This window comes from Mustela lutreola, chromosome 8 (assembly GCF_030435805.1).
Source record: "Mustela lutreola isolate mMusLut2 chromosome 8, mMusLut2.pri, whole genome shotgun sequence".
Taxonomy (NCBI): domain Eukaryota; kingdom Metazoa; phylum Chordata; class Mammalia; order Carnivora; family Mustelidae; genus Mustela; species Mustela lutreola.
In genome coordinates, this window is record NC_081297.1 from 95,128,302 (window position 1) to 95,151,822 (window position 23,521).

The window sequence follows — 23,521 nt, forward strand, 5'->3', positions numbered from 1 at the left end:
CACAAGTAGGCAGAGAGGAGGAAGCAGGCTCCCCGCAGAGCAGAGAGCCCGACGTGGGGCTCGATCCCAGGACCCTGAGATCATGACCCGAGCCGAAGGTAGCGGCTTAACCCACTGAGCCACCCAGGTGCCCCTCCTCATAATGTTTTATAACTTGTTCTCTCAATCCTGGCCTTTAAAAAAAACTAGACATTGTGAACAGAGGTTTGATTAGACTCAGGTTAAACATTTTTTAGAAAGAATATTTGATTAGTAATGTTGGGTAGGTCATATTGCTTCATTGTTAGGCACATAATTTCATGTTGTCTCACTATTAGTGATACTAAAAATTTGGTCACCTGGTTAAAATGGTGACCTTCCAGTCTCAGCATGGAAAAAGATACATTTCCCTTTGCAGTTTGCAAATAATCTACAACCTGTTCTCAAAAACTTTTCATCTGATGGTTTCAATACCCATTTTAGTCCTTGCCTGAATAAATTATTTCACTGGGAGCTGCAAAAATGCTGCCCTAGCTATTATACTCTACATTCATTAGCTGGCATTCTTCTGTGAAAAGAACTTTCTTTTAAGAAAACTATTTTAATGAATCTCTCGGTGGCCGGTTGGATAGTGGTTTGTTTTCAGTTTTGTTGAAAGCCATTAGAAAACTCACGATTTTTAATAGGGTTTGTCACTCCGTTATTGGGGCTGGTCACTGGTATCTCAAGAGCATCCCCAGTATTTCCAGGTGTTCCTTTGATTCCCAGGAGCTTTTTAAATTCAGGCTGTGTACCACTGTAGGATAAAGGTGAGTGAGAGTTCACCTTCTATGGTAGAACAGAAGGAAAACTAGTAGGTGGGAACCAAGAATCAGTATGGCATCCTGACTGCACAGGTTTTCAGGAAAATCAGCTTTAGAAAACGTACTTGTGGGGTGCCTGGGTGGTTCGGTGTGTTAAGCCTCTGCCTTCGGCTCAGATCATGGTCTCGGGTCCTGGGATTGAGCCCACATCAGTCTCTGCTCAGCAGGAAGCCTGCTTCCCCCTCACTCTCTGCCTGTCTCTCTCCCTACTTGTGATCCCTCTCTCTCTCTGTCAAATTAAATTTAAAATGATCTTAAAAAAAAATACTTGTGGAAGTTGAGGATCTAGAAATTAGTTCCCATTAAACTGTGTGCTTTGGGACCTCTTGGAAAGTTTTTGTCTGCCCCAGTCTGAAGACCTCTCTAGAGTGCCGAACACTCTAAGCAAATTCTCTCATGTTTGGTTGATGACAAGTAAAGGCATAAATAAAGGAATTTCAAGAATGACTTTCAAAAGAACGGCCTGGATTTCAAGGCTTTTGTTTTTCTGCACACTCCTGTTTTGAATTTCAGAAGCTGAATATATTAATTCCTTCTTTCTTTCCATTCTTTTTGCAACTTGAAATAGTGCCACACTCCCTATTTCCAAGGCAAATTGATTCCCAGGCAAAGGAGAAAAAAAAATCACATAAATCATTTTCAAAATATTACCCCAATTACAGGTATTGTGGAGTTTTAGGAGTTTGGATGGAGGACACTGTCTTTTTATTTTCTTCCAAATGGCCAGGAATAAGATTGGTGATTACAAATTTAAGATTTTTAAAGCAGAGTTAGTATATTATACCACATGTTTTATAAAAATCCTTAATAATATTCTAGATTATGATTCTTTGAAAAATTATTATTATTTATCATTAAGCTGTGATGTACACATTCAGTCATCCTAAAAGGAATGAATAATTTGGTCTTTTTTTTTTGGTCTCAAGTAATTTGAACCCATCTTTTTGATTTCTCCTATCAGAAGCCCTTAGTAGTGAACCACATCACATTACACTGACAGGTTATTTTAGTCTAGTCCATTTAGTCTAGTCTAGTCCATTATTAGTCTAGTCCATTATTAACGATGCAGAATAGTATTGTATAGTGTGCCTGCTCTGCAGTCAGGTTAAATAGTTCCAAAGTCTTGTTCCACACTAACTAGCTGTGCAGTTCAGAGTATATTCCTTATCCTCTGAAAGCTTCAGTCTCATTTATAAAACAGGAGAGCTCCTTATAGTATCTGTCTCACAGTTTGGTAGGAGGACTGACTGACATGTGCTAAACACCTGGGACATGTTACATATTAGCTGTTTGTGTTGTTCTTGTCATTACTACTGGCAAAGAAAAGGGAGATGATATTGAAGTCACCATCCTGCTGGCTCTCTAAGAATTTCTTCAGACACCTCTCCATCTTTCCTGATAAATGAATTTTCTGAAAGCACCAAGCATCAGAATTAGCAGAGTTGAAATCTTCTATGAGTCTTATATAGAAAAACTGGAATTAACCTGACTTTTCTTCTAAAATAAAAGAAATAAATATGTCTTAAGATGTGAATGTTGAGCAAGGAAGGAACTTCGATCTTGAAATTATACTCCAGCTCCCTGTGAAATCTCTCTCTTTCTTTTTTTTTTTTTTTAACAGAATTTTCATTCCTGCATATTGAAAGTATTTTTGCCCGCCAAAAATAATATTTAGAATTGCCATGCTAAGGACTCTGAGTTAGAAACAATCGGTTTTATGCCAGCCTAATGAGACAAACGTAAAGCTAGCTTAAATTCCTGATTTGGGGGTAGTCCAAAATCTATCCAAAGGATTGACCTTGAACTAATCAAGTTTATTTTTATTCAAAATAATTCAGCAGCTCACATTAAAAAATATTTGTCGTTTCTCCCATAACATTGTAAAGCATTCGCAAATTGTTCCTTGTGTCAGCAGTCAGGTGTGATTCTAAAGCATCTCCCAATTAAGGCTATTGGGACTCCGGTAAATGGTGTCATAAAAGTCAGAAGCCCCAACGTGAGGGGAAATTGGTTCCTATGTCCTTTCCTCCTACTCTGGGATGGCACTCCACAGTCGTTCTGTGAAGCTGGCATTTTCATTCAGTTGCACCTAAATAGACCTTTAGGGGAAAGAAGCAGTGGAATATGGGGGAGTGACCATCACAGTGTCCATACTAATTTCCAGAATGCTTTTTTGAGATTTAGGGTCAGCAGCAATTCAGTAAGGTAAGGACTTACTGAATTTTAGGTAAATTTGGCTCTGAAAATGCTAATTGAAAGCCCTCCTCAGCAATTCAGTCTTTTTCCCACTCCCTTTCTTTAGTCAGCAGGGTCCCATGGTGACCGGTTCTGAAAGAAATCATCCCCTTCAGCAGTTACCTAGCACCATGGCAACAGGGACGTCAGCAAAGCAGGATAGACCCTGCACAAAACAGCTTCCACCAGACTCCCTCCCAGCCTCTCTAATTCAGCTCTGCCTGAGGCCTAGGAATGGGGCTAAGGACGTCTTGACATATATACTAAAAAAAAATCCTATGTGTTTCTGTGTTTTGTTTTGTACGTAAGCATAGATATATGGGCATATGGTAAACTGTGTTATGAGAATTTCTCCTTCCCCCAAAACATGGAGTGTATCTAAGGGGTGGGGATGGGTGGTAGAATGGGGACTGGGAGGTAGATAGGCATGGGATTTGGGGTTTAATGATATGTAAAAATTGTATTTATAAGGTAGCAATAAGTTGATAGTAGGGGCAGTCAGAGCCCTAATTATACAGCCTGATTTATAGTTGGACACAAGACCTCAGAGAAATATTTTAAAAATATCTTTATTTACCGGAGGATGAAATAGACAAATGGTTTTAATGAATGCTGAAAGGAGTGTAATGCTGTCCTTGGTGCTGAACACTCAGTTGTCTCAGACGTGCTAAGGGGGCTCCAGAAGGGAGTGAGGGAACACCTTGTCGTGTTAGGGTGTTGATGATAAGAAAGAAAGAAAGAGGCTGGGAGGAAAGTAACATTTCACTCCCTACCAAGCATCCCTGAATGTCCAGAATAAAATGTTCAGATGAAAAATAAAACAAAAAAGAAAGTGGAGAAGCCTTGAGGTTTGGTTGAATTTTCTCCTTTTCATATGGAGATTTTTGGTCAGAGCCAATCAGGTCAGAGATTTCTGCTGCTTTTGCTCCTGAAAGGAAAAGTGGGGGAAGGGAGATAGAAGATGGCCACATTCTCCCCTTGAGCCACATGATCCATTTCCCATGTGACACATTCCAGAGCCTTGGAAAGGAGAAGGGAGGGGCACCAAGAGAGTGGGGCTGGGGGCGGGAAGATGGTTTAACAGTCAACCCAGCACAGCGTCATCTTGTCTTCCTACCAGGAAGCAGGCTATGAGCCAAGGGGAAGGCAGAGGACAGAAATGAATGTGCTCCCAAGCTTTCCCGGTGGTGTATGGCATTCTCCAAACTCCTATGCGAGGGCTGTTCCTGACCGAGAAGACCCAAGGAGACCGTCTCTGAAATCAAGTCCAGATGAAGGTATGTGCCAGGGATCCCGTGGTATCGCGGCTGAAATTTGGCTTACAGGACATGACACCTTCTTTTTTCCAGGCAATTCGGAGATTTTTTTCCTGGCTTAGATTTGGTTAGGGGGCTTTAGATTTGTTACAGGTCTAGAAAAGATGCTTAGGTAGTTCTGTAAAATGAATTGATTCACCAGAGTAAGTGCCCCTGAAGAAAAATTGATGGAAATTATGTATAGTGATAATTAATAAAACAAAGCACTAATTGATGAAAATGATTTTTTTTCTTTGAGTCCTGGGAAGAGGAAACAAATAATATTACTGAAATCAACTAAATTTCTTTGTCCCTGCCATAAAATCTTGTTTTCTCCATTTTTAGTTGCTTATTCTGTGCCCGTGTTCCCAGAGGTGATTGGCAGTGGCTTAGGGAGCCTGAGTGGGCAGGCATGCTGTTTCTTTGTGCTGTGCAATTGTCTGCTTTCTGATGTTCCTGATACCAGAAGAGCTTATGATTTTTTCCGTCTCTGGTTTGGGATAGTAGAGTACCACTGACTTTCAAATCTTACAGAGTAGCTCTCAAGAAGGCTCCCAGGAAGTTCTCAAAGGAATCTTCCAAAGTTACAGGTTAAAATAATCTGTCATGTACTCAAATCTTGGTATCTTTGACCATTTCTACCTAGCACAATGAGGGAAGCTAGCAAATTTAAATTTTATTTCATCTTTGACAAATACTTAACAAAGTTCTTGCTGTGTGTGAGACGTCATTATAAGCACAAATAATCTGTCATTTAATCCTTATAGTAACCCTCTGGGGGAGGTATTAGTACTCACATTTTGGTAATGAAAAAACTAAGGCACAGAGAAGTTAGGGAATATTCCCAAGATCACACAGCTAGCAAATACTAGAAACAGTATTTGGACCCAAGAAACTTGACCTCAGAGTTCATGAGTTTAACTCCTAACCTAACCTATGCTTCTTCCCTGTTTGTGTTATTTCAAGTGATGTCAACAGTTGATTTGGCTACAAATTTTGTTCAGCTGACGCTACTAGAAGATCAAATCAGCTTGCCTGGCTGAGACAGATCTCCAGTGGAATCTATATTTATATATTAAATTATCCCAATAGTCATCTTCTGTACCCCCAAATACCCCAGTAAGTAATTGCCTGTTCTTCTCTTCCCTTTGAGCTGTATAGATATCTGGTAGTAAAATACTGTGTTACTATGGTGACCAGATGATGTCCAAAGGCAAAAAAGAAATCTAGAATTACATCATGGTTGATTTTTTTTTTAATTGAACTTAACATTCTTTTATCCGCTGAACCTAGTAACAATACCAGCCTAAACATACTATCTTTAAAAAGCACTTACTTGGTTTTCACAGTAAAATAAAAAAGATTAACAACTTCTAAAAATTATGAATACAAACTGTGGTATTGAATGGACTGGATTTGTTACTTTAAAATAATATTACCATTTTTCAAGGGAATAGATTTACTCTCTTTGCAAATTATTTTAGGTTTTAAGGGAAAAAGGAAGTCTTTTTTTCTTAACTTCTAGAAATTTCTGAAATATAGATATTTCTTCCATGGTCTGTATAGTTTCCCTTCTTGACAATAAATGATGACTGATCTCATTCTTATATGCTATAGGAAAACTAAGGGAAGTTACTAGGTTAAAGGTATAAGGAGGAAAAAAAAAGGGATAGAAATATAAAATTTGTGAAATTCTTTACTAAATGAGGTATTTCCCCTCAGGGTTTCATTGAAGAATACTTTGAAGAGTGGTTAGGTCCCCTACAATACTGAACTTTGGTCCTTTATATTAAACCCTGCATCCCTGCTGAAATCTGTTTCCCTGGGACAAGTACCACATTTACACTATTATAGTCTCCTGAAGTGAGCTTCTTGAGCAAAGGGACCATAGCTTCTCTCGTCAGGTTTCTAGCACTTAGCACTAGGCCTGGTTTATGGTAAGCTCTCAATACCCATTTGTGGAAGTTCTGTAAAGCATTCGGCCTGTATAGGGGCCCATGCCTGTTTTGTTCTGCATGTGCTCATAGGGAGGACAGTGGAGTAGGAGAGACCGGGGCAACAACCAGAATTATGTCTGAAATTTATATATGCTAGTCTGACTGACTCTGAAGCAGTAGCACACTAGAGTTCAAGAAGTATCCATAAATTCTTTCCTGGGGATTATGAATCCCCCTGACATTTTATTTATCTTTAGAATGAAGTTCTCCTGGTATTTGTATTTATATCTGGATATAGAGGCACCCTAACAATCTCATTTTCTTGTGGCGTTTGCCTGGCACCATCTCCCAACACTTGAAATAGTTCACCTTGGGTTGAGATTGAACATGTTGAAGTCAATTCTTGTCCCAGGCAGGCCTCTCCTAATCAGCTGTGGCTCCCAGTCCTCAGAATGCTGAACCAAGAGCTCACAGGACTTTAGACTCCTCCCCAGAGAATCCTAGGATCCTTAGTATTAGAGTAGATTGGAGCCAGGCTGCCTTTCCCAAACCATGGCAGCTAGGACTTAAGTGTTAAAGATTGTCTCAAGGTATCTGGAAATGTTGCTTAGGATTTGAATTCAAGTTAGCAGGCTAACTGGGGTTAGAATAGTCCTCTCTCTTGGAGCTCCTGTGTAACTCTTGATCTTGGGCTCATGAATCTGAGCCCCACACTGGGTGTAGAAATTATGTTAAAAAATATTTGAAAAAAAAAAAAGTCACTTCTCTTGATAATCACAAATATACCTGTTATATTATTCCTGTCTAATTAAGTCACTAAGGAGAGGAAGAATAGGGTTTGTAGATAAGGTATGGGTCCTTAAATTCTGTCCACTCATCCTCCTTACCTCCAGTGTTACCTGCTGAGTGAGTTATGCAGAAGAAACAGCTCTGCAGGCAACCCAGTAGGAGCACAAGCTGCATGACTACCACGCTCCTGCAGGGCTGCCCAAAGAAGCTGGCCTGGTGTCCTCTACAGGCTGAGGTCTGGAAGCCTTGCTGGGCTTCCTACTCTTCTCTCTCAAATCTCCCAGCTCTGCTCAACCAGCCGAACAGGAGAAGATCCAACAGAGAGAGAAAGTAGAGAGGTGTCCCTTTATGGAGAGGCCTTGCCAAATGTGCTTTCCACTTGGAGACTTGGAATGAAAGACGAGATAGAAAGGGTGCGGCAGTGAGCATGGGAAGTAGATATGAGAAAGTGAGGCCTGGGTCCTGCCTTTCAGGCACAGTCACTTGCCCACTGCCAGTAAACCCTGCCACCCGAGTCAGGCCTTGCCAGCCCACTGACTGGATCATTTCCTAGCATATGTGTACATAGGGAAGGAGGAGGGGATAGACAGAAGAACCAGAGTATGGATACAACTTCTCCTTTATGAACCAAGGCAAAAAAATGGCATGAGCTGAGAGGTGGTCTCTCCAAGAGGACAGTTTCAAAAGTAAAATAGGGGTACCATGATAAATATATTTTCCTGTTTATGGGGGCATATTCCCTCAGCTAAACTTTTGAAGCCATCATCTCATGGAGCCTCTCATTTGGCATACTTTCCTAGGCACTGGATGTCTGCATGTGAAATCCTGGTAGAGATTCTGCGATATAGGTTATTAGCCCCAACTTCTGATCAGAAAACTGAATCTCAGAGACATTTAACCAACCTGCCTGAAGTCCCACACAACATAGAGCCAGGATCTGAATTCTGTGCTCTTTCCGCTCTGTGACAAGTAAAGTTCTTTCCTCTGCATTCTTTAAAAATATATATGTTTTTGGATATTAGGTTAATATAAATACAGTTGTAGAAAATTTGGGAAATGAAGAGAAATGGAGAGGTGTAATGAAAATAGGGGCACCTGGGTGGCTCAGTCAGTTAAGTGTCAGGCGCCTGCTTTCAGCTCAGGTCATGATGTCATGGTTGTGGGATTGAGCTGCACGGGTTCTGTGCTCAGTGTGGAATCTGTTTCAGATTCTTTCTTCCTTCCTCTTCTGCCCTTCCCCATTCGAGTTCTGTCTCGCTCTCAAATAAATGAAAATCCTAAACACACACACACACAAGGACCCAGTCGGTTGTGCGACTGCTTCGGCTCAGGTCATGATCCCAGGGTCCTGGGATCGAGCCCCATGTTAGGCTCCTTACTCAGTGGGGAGTTTGCTTCTCACCTGCCTGCTGCTCCCCCTGCTTGTGCTCAGTCTCTCTCTCTCTTTGTGTCAAACAAACAAATAAAATATTAAAAAAAAAACAAAACAAAAACAAGAAGTGAAATAAAAATCAGTCATGATCTTGCCACCTAGAAACCACCACTGTTAAAATTTTTGTATATTTCTTTCTCAGTCTTTCTCAGTGCATTCAGTGATAAGGAAAGTAAACATTTGTTGAGCACTCCTTTTATTTCAGACATTGTTCTTAGCTTCTTTCTTGCATCATTTATTTTATTCTCACAACAAATCAATGAGGTGGGTACCATTATTATCCTAATTTCATTGGTAAAGACAATAAGGACAAAGATGTTAAGTAACTTGGTAGAGGTTACAAAGTATTAAGTGACCTGAAACCCAGGCAGGCTGCTTTACAGGAGGGTTTCTCAACATCAGCACTGTTAGTATTGGGGCCAGCTTACATCTGTGTTACGGGAGGCTATCTGACTTCACTCTAGAATGGTTAGCAGCGTCCCTGCCCTGTACCTACTGGATGTCAGTAACACACTCCTTCCCCAGGTGTGACATCGAGAATGTCTTCAGACATTGCCAGATGTCCCCTGGGAGGCAGAATGACCTGTGAACCACAGCTCTAAGAGCCCATACTCCTAATCACTGCATTATATAACCTCTTCATATTTAAGATCTGCAAAAATTGGGCTGCCTGGGTAGCTCAGTGGGTTCAACCTCTGCCTTCAGCTCAGGTCGTGATCTCAGGGTCCTGGAATCGAGTCCCACATCGGGCTCTCTGCTAGGTGGGGAGCCTGCTTCCTCCTCCCTCTCTCTCTCTCTCTTTCTCTGCTTGCCTCTCTGCCTACTTGTGATCTCTCTCTGTTAAATAAATAAAATCTTTAAAAAAAAATCTGCAAAAAGTTATTTTCTTCCACATCTAAAGAAGGAAGCATGCCTTCAAGTTTGGGTGCAGCCTATGAAACCTTCTGGAATATCAGTGGCTTTATAGATCATAGATAGGAGATTAGTTACTTCCAGAAAAATGCTTCTTAATAGACTTTTATAATAGGTTCATAGTATCCCATCATTGCCCAGTTTGAAAAATAACCATATTTCTGTCTCTTACAGTCTTTTTCCTCCATTCTCTGTGATAGGCACCCTTAGCCTTCAATAATTCAGATTTCAGGGACACTAGGGTGGTTCAGTCAGTTTAGTGTCTGACTCTTTATTTTGGCTCAAGTCATGATCTCAGGGTTCTGAGAGTGAGCCCTGCTTCAGCCTCCATACACAATGGGGAGTCTGCTTAAGATTCTCCCTCTCCTGTTGCCCCTCCCCTAGCTGTGCTCTCTCTCAAGTTCTTTCTCTCAAATAAATAAATAAATCTTTAAAAAAAAAGAATTCAGACTTCACGTGTACACTGTACACTTACGGTATAGTGGACTGTGCTTATCAACCATGGTGTCAAAATATGTCCCAAACAAAGGATGTCTGTTGCAAATAATTGCTTGCTAATAAATCAAATCCAATATTTGCTAGTGATTTTTTTTAATTAATTAGGACAAAATTAAGGATATTTACATAATAATATTCTTTTCCACATGCTTTCTTAGGTTGAGGATCTGGTGTTAGAGGTACAGGTCAAGCTCCTAGAGTTGCACATAATTCCTGGGTATTTCTGTAGGAGTGTGTTGCATGTATGAACACATTTGTCACATCTGTCTCTGAGGAAGAAAGGCTAAAAATGCCTGGTGTTGATGATTTGGGTCAACCATGACTGATGCGCAGAGGGGATTAAAGTAAGAAGCACTGAGAGAAGAGAGCAATATCATTTTAACTGAACAGATGTCTAAAAATATACAGTACTAAAATATATATTAACCATGTGAAACATGCAAATACACATTCAACATTTTTTAAAAAAGATTCTTATTTATTTATTTGAGAGAGAAAAAAAGAGTGAGAGAGAGCATGAGAAGGGAGAAGGTCAGAGGGAGAAGCAGACTTGCGGCAGAGCCGGGAGCCTGATGCGGGACTTGATCCCGGAACCCTGGAATCATGACCTGAGCCTAAGGCAATGGCTTAACCAACTGAGCCACCCAGGCACCCCACATTCAACATATTTTCAGTGACAACTGACTACATACAGTTGCATAATTTGTCCATGAAAAATGCACATGAAAGCAAATTCAAATCTAACTTCTGCTCTATGAACGTAAAGGTTTGCTTTCTCAGGACACCCTGACTGACGATAGTGGTGTGGATCAAAATTTACCCTGTGTGTTGCTGTGAATTTGCTGTGAGACAGAATATACTTCTGAAAATCAGAGTTCTTAGTAACTCTCTGTGTAGAGTTTGTACTCCGTGCTTAACAACAACTTCACCTTCTTTTCAAATTCCTGTAAATTGCATCTCTGTAGTTCTTTGCTTTGAGTGTGATGTGTCTGGTCTTTGCCTCCTTGCTTCTTTCTTATTTAAGTTGCGCAACTAGAGATGTTGATACTGAAATCTGAGCTTGAAAAATGAAACTAAATGCTTACCTCCAAAACAGCTGTTTTCCTCTACTTTAGACTCAGTGAGCACACAGCTACTATTTAAAAAAAAATGTCTGTGGTAATGAATTAAATTGAATTTGGGGAGGTGCATATGCCTTGGCCAAACTGTCTACTTCTGAATTCGAAAGACTCCATATTGGAAAGAGAGGTGTGGGAAATTGGTAGAGGATAGCCAGGGGTTCTAGTAAGTGTCTCTCCCCTCTGAGAAGCTTGGTAGTAGATAGAAAGGCAGACAGACACAGCTGGCAAGTCCTCTTTGACCAGACCACTTCTTGCAGGGAATCTTCAGTCAGAGATTGTTAGCACTTCCAGAATAATTACCGGAGTTGTTGGGGAGGGCTGCTTAGCTGGCCTCTAGGGAAAATTCATCCCTCCTTTGGAGACCCAAAGGATATCAGATCTTGGATATCAGAAGCTCACAGAAGCCCCAGCAGCCCTAACTAACTTCCCTCTCCTCCCACCGAAATGCACTCTTGGGGTGAGCTCTCTGCCAGGTGAAAGTAGTGAGTTATAAATTAAACAAATGTGTGTTGCTCATCACAATGTCTACCTATCAGTTTTAGTTCATAACGCTAAAAGGACTTCAGAAATCATCTCGACCAACTCACATATGTTATAGCCATGGAGATTCTGAGAGGTTGATTTACTTAAGGTCCTTACCGTGATATAGAAGTAAGACCTGTGTCTCTTGTCTTGCTGTTCAGTACTTATATTCAGAATTAGAGCCCAGGTTTCTTAGCCCCCAGTCCCATGTTTAAGGTAAGCCAGAAAGCACTATACTGTTTGAGCTTCTCAAGGTTTCTGATATTCGAGATGCTGGGGGGTAGTGGAAGGTAGTGGTAGGATGGCTGGTATGAATTTTAATGTTCACACTGAATTATCAAAGAAATGGCTATATTGAATTAGTTTTTATTACTGCAGAACAAAGTAGCACAAATTTAATGGCTTAAAATAACAGTTATTTCTTATATTGCAGTTCTGCAGGTCAGAAGTCTGGGTGGGTTGGCTGGTTTCTCTGCTTTGAGTCTCATAGGCTGAAATCAAGGTGTTCGCAGGACTGTGTTCCTTCTTAGAGGATGATGACTCCTGTAGGCTCTTTGCAGTGGTTGGCAAAATCCAGTGCCTTGTGGTTGTAGGACTAAGGTCGCATTTTCTGGATGGCTGTTAGTTGAGGCCATCTGTAACAACTAGTGGCCTCTCCCTGGTTATTGCATTGGAGCTCCTGGATCTCAGAGCCAGCATGTCTGCTCCTTCTCATGCTTGAAATCATTCTCTGACTTCTTTTGCCTCCTCTCTCTGCTTCTAACCAGAGAGGATCCTCTTTTTTAAGGGCTCGTTAGTTTGTGGCCACCTGGATAGTCCAGGATAATCTTCCCATTTTAAGTTTCATAACCTTAATTATATATGCAGAGTCCCTTTTGCTGTGTGGCATGGACATCTTTAGGAGGCCAGTCTGCCTACTACATACATTACTTCCTTTAAATAACAGCAGGGTTCTATCCTTTCAGGCTAATGGGAAAGTCAGTGACAAGCATTTCTGGGATTCTCTTCCTCTTCCTAGGTCCTGGGGCTTGCAAACCCAGCAAAATATATGGGTGGTCCCTCTAACCTTGGATCCCCTCTGATCATGGCAGAGGTATAATTATGGTCTGAGGTGGTGTGTATGCTTGAAAGCTGGGAGATCGAGGCTTTGGTACCCGCCTTGAGGCAGTGGACTCTACTTTCTGCCAGGAAGTCTTTGGATCCAGCCCCTCTGCTGCACTCCTCCATTACCACTTGTCACTTACCTGGAGTGCAGTGGGGAAGTGAGGCAAGGGTCCCAGGCCTACTCTATTTGTATAGCATAACACCCACTCATAATAGAGTGCAAGGCAGTGATTTTTGTTATATTTACAGAGTTGCACAACCATAATCGAATTTCAGAACCTTTTCATCATCCCCAAAAAGATCTCTTGTGACCATCCAGGCCTGCCTTTTACATGACTCCAGGGGCCACAGCCACATCCTGGTTCCTACATCCTTGTTTCTTCCTCCTACACTCTGTAGAAATCCCCCTCAGAGAACTCAGCCTCCAGAAAATGAAAGCCAAGGACACGGTTGTCTTGGGCCCAGTGATACGACTCTCCTCCAAGACAAGGCAGCATTTAGGGTCCGGGTTCATTCTCAGAAGGGAATAGGAAAGAATCTCAACAAGAAGCACAGCACAGATCAATACCCCCAGTGACTTATCTTGCCTCTGTACAATGTGCGGGAGTCATCCAGTTGCAGTTATTATTGGACAGCCCTGACTCCATGGAGCAGTGACCTGCAGGGGAGTGAGTCAGACCTCCTCCTTCCCCCCCTCCGCCCGCTTCCTTCCTCCTCTAAGCAGAAACGAAGGCATTCTTTGCTTCCTGCTTAAATGACCCAATGATGATGCAGTGTGGAGTGGGATGGGAGAATAGAGGAACACATCTTGTACAAGAGTGCAAGGAAGTTTCCAGAGGCGCTTTGTCCCTCCAGGGCTCACTTGCCCCTTTTTTTCTCTTCCCCACCCCATCCCCCACCATGTGATAGGTTCTTTGGATTGCAGAGAAGTCTGAGTTGCCTCAAGGGAAGCAGCCTATAACAAGCCCTAAGGCCAGGCCTCAAGGAGTCTGAAACTTTGCTCAGGATCTGAAAACTGGCTGGGGATCCAAGGCAGCTTGGTGACTTGGTTTCCATGTCCTGTCATCTGTCTGCAGGAGGAGTCTTAGAGAGTCTACCATAGATGGCCCTGTTCTTCTCTGTTTTGGCTCCTACTGCTTCCATTGCTTCCTTGACCATCCAGCCCCAAAGCAGGCCCTCCTGCCATGCTCTGCTCTTTAGCTCTTTTCTGCTCATTACAACTTACTGTCTTTATTTATACTTATTTATTAATCTTCTCCACATCCCTCCACAATAGTAATAATTAGACTGTGATCTTCATGAAGGGAGGGGCACAGTTTTATTGGCCTTTGTATACATGGTTCTTAGCACAGTACATTCTGGCACAGGGTAGGATCTTAAAATGTTTTTATGGAATGATGAATGAATTAATGAAAATGAGCAAATAATCTGAATAGACATTTTTCCAAACTTTGGTATTCATCTGCCAACTGGATAGCTCTACTTGGGTATCTAATAAGAATGCAACTCACCCAAAATAGAATTATTGATTTCCAGCTCCCCAAACTTCCCCCCCATCTCAGAACCTCAAGCCCAGGGAGTCATCCCTGCCCCCAAACCCTGTCACACATCAGCAAATCTTGTTGGCTGTCCCCAAAATATTTTCAGTATTGATCTACTTTTCTCCACCTACATCACTACTAGGTCTAAGCCATCATTATCACTTACTTAGGTTATTGTAATAGCCTCTTAACTGATGCCCCCCACTTCTCTTAGCCACCTACACAGCAATTAAAGTTGTATTTTTAAAACATAAATCAGGTCATACTCCTATCACGCCTTTGCATAAAACCTGCAATGGATTTCACTGCAGTAGGAATACCTGTGCCCGACAATGCTGTGTGATCTGATTCCCTTCCCGCCTTGCTGATGATTATCAGGAACCATTTCCTTCCATATGCATCTGCTCCAGCTTATAGCTTATTCCTGCCCCAGGGTTTTCGCACACATTGCTCTGCACAGAATGCTCTTCCAATTTTCACATGGCTGACTTCTCATCACTGGGGTTTCAGCTCTAGTATCACTTCTTCAGAGAACCTTTCTCTGGCCACTCCATCTGAAATAAGACCCTGCATCAGTCTGGATGATTTTAGAGGCAAATAACAGAAAACTCAGAGGGGCTTAAAACCATAACATATTGCTTATTTAATGAGTCTAGTGATGGATGCACCACAGTGTCAAGACACTGGGTAGTATCTTTGTGAGTCCCAGGACTTCCTTGACCTTCTAAGATATGACCCAGTGCCCTGACATCATCACATGGCAAGATTACATAGGTGAGAAGCAAGGGGCAGCCAGGCCCACAAGAGAGAACACTCTGCATGCCTCTTTCCTCTTACCAAGAAAGAGACATTTTTCCAAGAGCTTCCCAACACCCTCCTAGAGATTTCCTCTTGTCTTGCCAGAAGCAGAGGATGTTGACGTGACCATCCCTAGCTGCAAGGGATGGTGGAAAGTAGTTATGTTGCCTTTTCAGCCACTTGACAGAGGAAGGTAAGGAAGAAGTTGGGAATGGCCATTAGGTGACCAACCAGTCACCTATCATTCCATTTCCCATGGACCCCTGGTACCTCATCCTGCTTTATTTTCCTCCATAGCACCAACTATTTCTTTACTATGCACTTATTTGTTTGTTTTGCTGTTATTCACCCCCCCCCCCCCGCTTCCCCAGAGATAAGCTCCATAAAAAGCAGGAACCTTGTCTATCTCGTTAACTTCTGTACTTCCAGTAGTTAGCATAATCCTGTTCATACTATGTATGAAAAGAATATTGGGGGGCACCTGGGTGGCTCAGTGGGTTAAAGCCTCTGCCTTCATCTCGGGTCATGATCCTCAGGGTCCTGGGATCGAGCCCCACAGCAGGCTCTCTGCTCGGTGGGGACCCTGCTTCTCCCTCTCTCTCTGCCTGCCTCTCTGCCTACTTGTGATCTCTGTCAAATAAACAAATAAAATCTTAAAAAAAAAAAAAGAATATTGGGTAAATGTGAAATAGAAGATGATTTTACATATACCATCGTAACAACATAGTCATTTCTTAGGGTGAAGTTTCTTAATGTTTATTTCTTTTTTCCCCACCTTATTTGACTTTACAGATTTTGTGGGAACAGTAGAGAGAGGGACAAGTTTAGTATTTTTAGGACTGGAGCTGCATCCCTCCTATGCACGACTCTACTAAGTGGCAATAGGGTAAGAAATACTGGCCACTGTCCTTTATACATACCCATGTTGGGTGCCAGTAGGACCTAACATTTTCTCCTGCAACACTGTTTGTAAAGAATTTGGAGAGGCCTGCAGCTGGCAGCCAGCAGAAACCTTGTGGAGTAAAGCTTGGACTCCCAAGCATTACATTTTACATAGGAATTATGTACATATTACATTTTAATTGGGACCTTGACCTTAAAAGAGTGATATTCTAATGGTAAGAGGAGTTGGGATAGAAGCCTTCCTTGTTTCCAGAAATCACTCCTGTGATGCTGACTTTTTATTTCTGATACTTTAAAATTCACGTGAAGGACAAAGAAAGGTAAATGTGGTAGAAGAGTAAATGTAGTTCCTTAGACAACCAGTCTCCAAACACAAAGATGGTGTACCCAGTCTGATCTCAGGAAACTGAGCTTAATCCCAGTTGGGAAACAGATTGAAAGGCACAGAGCTGGAAATACTATGGAGGAATATTTGTATATATTTCATAATCTATAATAGGAAAGGGGAAAAGGGCATTCAAGAAAATTCTAGGCTTATTAGCCTGTGATACTAAGAGTCTCAAATGGTGGAGGGGAAGTTCTTTTCATTGGAAATACGAGGTTTTTGGCAAGTATTCAAAATTACCTAATGGAAGTAATTTAGCAGAGTAGATTTTAGATGCTTTTGAGAAATATTCAACTCATTGTATTACATGTTTTGGTTTAGGGTATAGAAAAAAGTTTTATGGGCTAACATGTCACTAAAAGAAATCATGTCCAACTTGGGGAAAGGTTGTGTTGATTTATTTGGACCTTAGTGATTTTCCCCTTAAAACCAACAATGTGAATGATGATTAAGTACTAGGCTCCTCCCCCAAAGCCACTGGCTCTTAATATAGTTAAATTATGTGACTCGTGTTAGTATTATCACTATAGTACGTGATGTGTGATGTGGTTACTAAAATTTGCTTGTCATAGGGCTTTTAAGACTTTTATGGGCTAACAATAGTAAGAGGGCTAAGTTTAAAATATTTTTAATAAGTTTTAATTTAAATTCCAGTTAGTTAACATAGAGTATAATGTTAGTTTCAGAGGTACAGTGCAGTGATTCAGCACTTCCATATATCACCCCGTGCTCCTCACAAGTGCATGCCCTAATCCCCACCACACATTTCACCCATCCCCTACTCCCCTCCCCTCTGGTAGCCATTAGTTTGTTCTCTATAGTTAAGGGTCTCTTTCTTGGTTTGTCTCTCTCTTTTTTTCCTGTGCTTATATGTTTCTTAAATTTTACATATATGTAAAATCATATGGTATTTGTCTTTCTCTGACTGACTTATTTTGCTTAACATAATACTCTCTAGCTCCATCCATGTCATTGTAAATGGCAATATTCCCTTCTTTTTTATGGCTGCTGTTCCATTACACACACATGCACACACACACACCCATCTTTTTCTTTTTTTTTTTTTTAAGATTTTATTTATTAATTTGACAGAGAGAAATCACAAGTAGACGGAGAGGCAGCCAGAGAGAGAGAGAGGGAAGCAGGCTCTCTGCTGAGCAGAGAGCCCGATGCGGGACTCGATCCCAGGACTCTGAGATCATGACCTGAGCCGAAGGCAGTGGCTTAACCCACTGAGCCACCCAGGCGCCCCCCATCTTTTTTATCCATTCATCAGTCGATCGACTTGGGCTGTTTCCATAATTTAGCCATTGTTGATAATGCTGCTGTAAATATTGGGATGCATGTTTCCCTTTGAATCAGTATTTTTTTTTTTTTCAGTATTTTTTTATTCTTTGGGTAAATACCTAGAAGTGCAATTGCTGGATCATGAGGTAGTTCTATTTTTAACTTTCTGAGGACCCTCCATAAGAGTGCTAATTTTTTTTTAAAAAAGATTTTGCAAGCTAGAGAGTGCGTGTGTGCATGCGCGAGCACGAGCGGGGCCAGGGGTGGGAGGAGAGGGAGAAGCAGACTCCTTGCTGAGCAGGGACACCTATGTGGGACTGGATCCCAGGACCCTAAGATCATGGCCTGAACCAAAGTCAGACTTGTCTAACTAAGCCACCCAGGTGCCCCAAGAGTGCTAATTGTTTAAGCACGTGCTATGTGCTTATAAATTATCTAACACTGTGTTATCTAACACAATAAGTGTTATCCCTATACAGGGATATAATTATCTATAATTTATCTAACACTGTGTTAGGTAATTTATAGAACTGTACAGGGATAACACTTCTTGAGTATTTCCTTGTACCAGACAGACTGACTTGTGTTAACTCATTTAACTCCTGTGCATATATTATCTCATGTAAACTTCACAAAAATCAAGTGAGATAGGGACTAATCATCCTCGTTTGACAGATAAGAAAACTGTAGCTCAAGAGGGTTAGAAAATGTGTCCTGGGTGACACAAATAGTTAGTGTGTGACCCTAGTGTGTCACACTTCAGCTGTCTGACTTCAAAGCCTGTGTACATATCCACTTCACAATATCCCTGTGTTGTAAGATGAAGAATAGATGTTTTTTTTAGCACAGGATTACGTTCTGGGTATAAGTTTGCTAGATTTAGCTAATAAAAATAAAAGACACCAGTTGAATATTGTGCGGTCCATATCTATGCCAAGAAAATGTCATTGATCTGGAATTTGCCTTGAACCGGGCATCCTGTATTTCATCTGGCAGCTGTACCTGGGCGGCCCATTGTGAGAATGTGTCTTATCCTCCCTGGTTTTCCTGTGCCACCACCAAAGTCATGAAGCACTTGGCTCAATGTGCACCCTAGAGCCGCAGCTCAGGGCCAGAGAGCAAGAGAGCCACTCGGGAAGCTTCTGATGCCTTCTGTGGCCTCCTTTGATGTTTGTAAATTCAGGGCTCTGGGAGATGTCACCCTGTAAATCGTATCCTACTGGAAGTGGTAGGTTGGTAAATGTGGGATAGCTGGGTGCACAGGGGGCAAAAAACCCCATTGGTGGTACTTGTCCATTTCCATGGTGTGACTGTTCCAACCGTGGCTGATTTATGCCAACATCATGTCATTGGAGTTGGGAAGAAATGCACACAGCTGGTTCTGGGGAGCTCAGGCAAGCCAGTCACCCACCCCTGTTCTGGGCATTTCTTCTTTTCACATATACGCAGAGCCTCCATCGTCATGAAATGTTTAAGAGTAAATCTCTACCACTGTGGTATTCTCTAAGTTATAACAATTAAAATTTAAAGGAGGCAGTTTCTGACCTGGGCCAGTACCACTGATCAAACTTCTCCTACCTCCAGTTCACACTGGTTTAGAGTTCGGCTTTCATCCTGCGTTTAAAGGCTACAAGAGTTCATCTGTCATAATGAATTTCCTGTAGTCTCAGGGGCTATTCTGAAGAAAGGCTGTATTTCCAGACCAACATGTCTACTGCACTTTTGATGCCAAGCCTCTGTGCAGTATGTGGTGGGAGTGATTTTTTTCCCCAAATGTTCACTATGTCACATATTTCTGAGCTAGCATATTGAACAGATGTATCTGTGGGTAGGCAAAAGGCTGTGGCAGAATAATTTTACATTCCTCTGTTTGATTGAGGAGTCAAGAAAGACCTATCCCCATACAGCCGTTTGACCCTCTGAATTCAGATCCTGCCTTTTGTGGCCTCCTCATGCATGAAGCCCCAGGGGTGGTTAAGTGCATGGACTTTGGAGTGAGGCAGTCTGGGGTGACTCCTTTATAACTGCATGATCTTGGGGAGGAACTTAGTTTATTCCATCTGTGAAACAGAGCTAATAATATTACCTACCTTAAAGATACCTGACATAAGATAAGCACAAAATATCTATCAACTCTCCATAGTATTAATGTTAAACTGCTGTCCTTGTAATTAATCTTATTGGTCATTAGTAAACAGCCTTATAGTAGGTGTTGGCTTTGGTCCAGCAGATGCTTACTATTCTACAGAAAATGCTGCAGGTTTTCTTTTTTCCAACCAAATCATATAAAAATTCAACATTATAAAAATTCTAGTTTGACATTAAATTTTTGAACAAATGTCAGAAATAAAAATGGTCTTCCTATGTTGTGAGAATGTCTGTGAATCTTTATAATTTCATGAGGGAAAACACATTCGTTGTTAGGATTCTTGGACTCAAGAACAAGCCTAGGTGGCTCAGTTGGTTAAGCAGCTACCTTCGGCTCAGGTCATGATCCCAGCATCCTGGGATCGAGTCCCGCATCGGGCTCCTTGCTCCGCAGGGAGCCTGCTTCTCTCTCTATCACTCTGCCTGCCTGTGCTCACTCTCTCTCTCTGACAAATAAATAAATAAAATTAAAAAAAAAAAAAAAGAATAAGCCTAAATACCAGTTGATATGCTTTGCCAAGAATCACCTCAGGCAGAACTGTGATGTACACGGAGTCTGTCAGCTGAGCCCCTCTGTACCTCCTTGTGGTCCTTTCACGTGCGTCTCATCATTCATACATTCATCCACCTCTCAGGGTGATTTTCCGAAAGCTAGGGTCATACTGCTGGGGTGCTTGCATGGCTGAGCTGATTAAGTATCTGACTCTTGATTTCAGCTCCGTTCACAATTTCAGGGTCATAGAATCAACTCTGCAGTGGGCATGGAGTCTGCTTAAGATTCACTCTCTCTCCTTCTGTCCCCCCATAAGGGAATGAGTGAATGAATGAATAAATGAATGAATTAATGAATAATAAAATAATGGGTCTTATACAAATAGAGGATGAATGCATGCCAGAGATTTGTCAACTTACTCCTGAAGGAATCGGTGACATCAATTGGCTGGTTCTGAGAGCATTCAAATAAATAGGTATTTATAGGGTTTTGTTATTGTCTTTTTTTTATTATTGTTATTAAAGAAGGTGGACATAAGATTGCTAGGAAGACACAGAGCCAGTTAATGTCCTACAGAGCAATAAGTTCATAAATTTGGGGGTTATTTTTTCTGCTGGACAGAAATCTGCACGTTAACACGTACCTTCACATGTCTGGGCTCTCGTCATATAGTAAATAGCAAAGTCAAGCATGGATGCTTTCTCCCAGAGAATTAAATAATTCTTGGGGGAAGCCAATTTAACAATCTCTTAGCATGACATTAGGAAGATCTGCTATACTCTCTTTGCCTTATTTTCAAGTATTAGATACTTAAAAAAATTTTTTTTGAAAGAGAAAAAGTTGGGGAAGGGGTTGGGGGAAGGGAGAGAGAGAATCTTAGGCAGGTTCCACGCCTGTGCAGAGCCTGCTGTGGGGTTCAATCTCATGATACTAAGATCACGACCTGAGCCAAAACCAAGAGTTGGACACTTAACCAATTGAGCCACCCAGGTGCCCCTGTATAGAGATATATTTTAATAAAGGCCTTCAGTCAGTGGGGTGTGTCATGTGGCAGTCACAGAACTGGATAGGAAAACATAGGTTGAGCAGGAAACAAGTCTTTCCTGTTGCTGTTAAAATTCCTGCATATGGACGACTCAGACATAAAAATAAAAATCAGTTACGCAGCCCTTGTATTTCAGAAACACTGCTCTGAAGAGGGATTTATTTCCAAGTCAATGAAGCAGGGAAACCTTTCTGAAATTTTACTTTGGGACACTAGAACTTACTTATAATATGGCATACTGTTTTTTTCTGGAGTGGGGATTGCAGAAACCTGTCTGAGGACCCCCTCAGCTACCTTCACTCTCCTTCAATGGGAATTCTTCTGCAGGTAACAGTTGTCCAAGGGGACTTCAGTTTCGCCTGCCCTGCTCTGCTCAGGATTCGTTTTCCCTGTCTCCATGGTCATCAGTGTTTCAGCTCCAGAGAAGACGCAGTCACTCTATCTCTGGTTTAATTCTCCTAGCAGAGCCCCGTAGAGCAGGAGTCACACATGTCATGGATTTTTTTCAGTAAATACTTAATAAAAAATTATTAATGTAAAGAAAAAGAATAACATTCTTCCTCTGGGAGCCCCCAGCTTGGTGGGGGAATGACAGAAACATGGGAATGGTTCTAAAGCAGGAATTCCTTATCTTGGCTGCACGTGACGGTCACCTGGGGAACCCTAAAATTTCTTGCTGCCCAGGCTGCTCTCTGGACCAGTTCAGTTCACTCTCTGGGGGTAGGACTAGAGCAGGGGTTTTAAAGCTCTCTCAGGGCATCTGGGTGGCTCAGTGGGTTAAGCCTCTGTCTTCATTTAGCTCAGGTCATGATCCCAGGGTCCTGGGATCGAGCCCTGCATTGGACTCTCTGCTCATCAGGGAGCCTGCTTCCCTCTCTCTCTCTCTCTGCCTGCCTCTCTGCCTACTTGTGATCTCTGTCAAATAAATAAATAAAATCTTAAAAAAAAAAAAAGATAAAGGGTCAACTGCATTGCTGAGCTAGAGAACCATTGTTGTAAAGCAAAACACACTTGGAAAATACTGAAGTGCTGTGTGAACAAGGATACCACAACTGTTCTGGATATGTTAATATTCTCATCCACTGTCTGATCACATCGCAGCCCATGAATACAGAAAATATAACCTCTCATTGTAACCTTGGGGGAAAGTTAGGCCAGTCTGATTATCAGGCATTTAAAAACGATAAACTCTGGAAGGTATGATTGGCAGAAAAATGAGGTCTCTAAAGGGAAAAGGGCCCCAAAAAGATCAACCCAGAAAGATGACCCCCTCCAACACCCAGACCATTCCATGTTCGTTCTCTCTCCCGTGGAATGTTTTTTCATTCCCTTGTCTTCCTGAAGAAGACCTGGTCTCCTTGTCCCCAACTCGGACCTCACCTCCTTTGTGAAATCTTTCCTTCTCCTATCCCGTGCAAAATCGGGTCCTTGTTTTCCTCTGCCACTTAGCTCCTTGTCTGGTTGTGTCAGTCTTAATTATTTTAGGATGTAGTTATAATATGATCACACAGCTTGTGTATACATTTGCCTTCTTCTTGGCCTTACTTCCCTTTGTCTCCCTAGTACCTAGCATTGTGTCTTGATTTCTGGAATGAATAAACAGAGCTGCAGTGATTCTGCGTAGAGTCAGAACAGCTGTGCCATCATCAGGGGGAGACGTGGACTCAGGAGCTCCTCAAGGCTCCCTTGTCCAGTTTCTGAGGAGCGGGACCCTCTGCTCCCAGTGGTGGGGCTAGAAGAGTGGGCAGACACACTCACTGGTGACATGCAGCTGGAGGAAGTGATGGCAGATGGGAGGCCTCACGGTGCCCAAGTTGTGGTGGTAAACTGGAGTTTCATCTTCAAGGTTTTGCTATGGGAGGAAGAGAGAAACAAGTCAGTTCACAGGTTTCAAAATAATGGGTATTGAATACAGAAGAGTGCCTGTGGCACCAACTCCTGTTTTATTTAGGCCGCAGATATCCAAAATACTTACAACAGCCCTTTTTGCCTGGGAGACTTGTTTGTCTCCTTTAAACTTTAAATCTTTATTTTATTTTAAGATTTAATTTGTAAGTAATCTCTACACCCAATGTGGGGCTTGAACTCATAACCCTGAGATCAGGTTGCATTGAGCCAGCCATGTACCCCTAAATTTTAAATCTTTAAAAAAAATTGGGGGACATTTTGTAGGCTTTACACAAATGAAGGTGAAGAGATTACTTCAATTTTATAAGTACAAGGGTCATGCATTC

At 41.8% G+C, this 23,521-nt stretch overlaps 1 protein-coding gene across 5 annotated transcripts in view; it reads left to right on the plus strand.

Moving 5' to 3' along the window:
• GPR19 (G protein-coupled receptor 19) overlaps window positions 1–23,521 on the plus strand; it is a 35,942-nt gene that overhangs the window by 9,257 nt on the left and 3,164 nt on the right. For 3 of the 5 annotated variants that reach the window (XM_059186044.1, XM_059186043.1, XM_059186042.1), the window contains exon 3: window positions 4,198–4,354. The gene's annotated coding sequence lies outside the window, so the exon portion shown is untranslated. Of the gene's footprint in view, window positions 1–4,197; window positions 4,355–5,338; window positions 5,492–23,521 lie in introns of all 5 variants that reach the window. The other 2 variants (XM_059186045.1, XM_059186046.1) reach the window with 1 other exon arrangement.